The sequence below is a fragment of the Myotis davidii genome, unplaced genomic scaffold (assembly GCF_000327345.1).
Source record: "Myotis davidii unplaced genomic scaffold, ASM32734v1 scaffold506, whole genome shotgun sequence".
Lineage (NCBI taxonomy): Eukaryota > Metazoa > Chordata > Mammalia > Chiroptera > Vespertilionidae > Myotis > Myotis davidii.
In genome coordinates, this window is record NW_006297140.1 from 635,958 (window position 1) to 637,794 (window position 1,837).

A 1,837-nucleotide genomic window follows, 5' to 3' on the forward strand; every position below is an offset into this window, starting at 1 on the left:
AAAAAATACCGAAGTCATCTAATTTTGGGTTAATTACCAATTTATTAATTCCAGTCAAAAAAAGAGAAAGCATCAATGCATTTCCCCTTCAAATTATGGACATTGAGGAAGCTCTGAATTCCCCCCAAAAGAGAGAAGCACTTTTCTCAAATTTAGAAGATGGAATAACGGACCACCTGGATTCTCATATTGCGAATCCACAGGAACTGGCTCGGGAAAAGGTCAGGGGATGCCTGTATGAGAGGGACACTGCCTTAGCTTTTCAGAAAAGACAAATAGCCCCCTTTGCTAGAGGATGCTTTGGAGAATGTATTGAAAAATAAATCAATATTCACTGCTCCTCGATGTTTTTGACCTCTAATTCACAATACCTTGTCAAAATCTAGAGCCAAGAGGTCTATGATTTGAATAGCCCCAAACCTGGCCCAAATGTGAAATATTTCTTTCCTAGATTTAGCAACACAGAGTTGTGGTTTGACTCCTAGGTCGCTACTCACCTAGGATGAGGGTCAAATTCTGCATAATATGAAGTAACAGATGTAGACAGGAGAAAACTCTTTCTCTCTGTATCTAAGGGGTTTAAGGCCAACATTACAGGATTACCTTCTGATAAAGGTTGCAGGGGCATTCTCTCTTACAAACATTTCAGTTTCTAAACAGTGAGGACTTTTTTTTCTGGCAGTGATGATAATATATGCTCCGTTCCCTCTCATCAGTGAAGCATAGGTTCAGATTCTCTCTGACATTTGCTCCTTCATTTGATCCTCCAACCCCTTCTGGAAGCTATTTCTGAAAGCTCCTAGAGTAAGCAATGGGAATATTACTGTCATAAATCATGATTCGGAGGCCCAGAGACAACTGGGTCAATGGGGGTGGCATAAAAGCCTTCAAAAGACTCGATCAGATTGTAGCAACAATGGCTGTCTGTCTGCCAACTGCCAGGAAATACCTTTGTAGGAACATTTTTTTAAACTGGAGAATAACTGCGTTTTACCCATCTGTACAGAATTTGAAACTTCACCTACGACATTTCAGAAAAATAGAACTTAATACTAAAACTGCCTCAGTATGTTTGTGCTGAAAACACCACAAAGCAGTTCTAGGTGAAAGGAGTAAGGATAGAGATTATGCTCAAAGGAAATGACTGATAGGTTAAACACAATATCCAGAAGTAGTGAGTGTACGAGTCAGCAGCAACATCAGACAACAAAGGATGCCCTGGACTTTTATCTTTATAACTAGAGGCCCAGTGCCGAAACCCACAGTCCAACACTGCCTGCAGCTCCTACCTGCCTCTGCCGCTCATCCCGGCCCCACTGTGTCTGCCGCAAGCTCGTGCCCAATCAGTCCCAATCAGGAGAGGCTCACGCTGCCGCAGCAGTGCTTGCCAGCCAGGGGCCCTGTGTCTGGCGCCCTCCCAAGGAGAGTGGCCTGTGGGATCGGGCTGAAACCGGCTCTCCAACATCCCCTGAGGGTCCCAGATTGTGAGAGGGCACAGGCCAGGGTGTGTCCAGCCCATCTCGCCCAGTCCTGATTGGCAGGACTCCAGCAGCAAGCTAACCTACTGGTTGGAGCATCTGCCCCCTGGCAGTCAGTGCACATCATAGTGACTGGACAACTGGTCAACTGTCTGCCCCTTGGTGGTCAGTGCACGTTATAACGAGTGGTTGAGCAACCTTAGCATATCATTAGCTTATTATTCTTTGATTGGTTGACCGGATGACTAGACGACCAGACACTTAGCATATTAGGCTCTTATTATATAGGATATAGGATAGTTAGATTATAACATGCGACATTTGTTGAGTATGTACCATGTGTCAGAGATTGCTTTAAA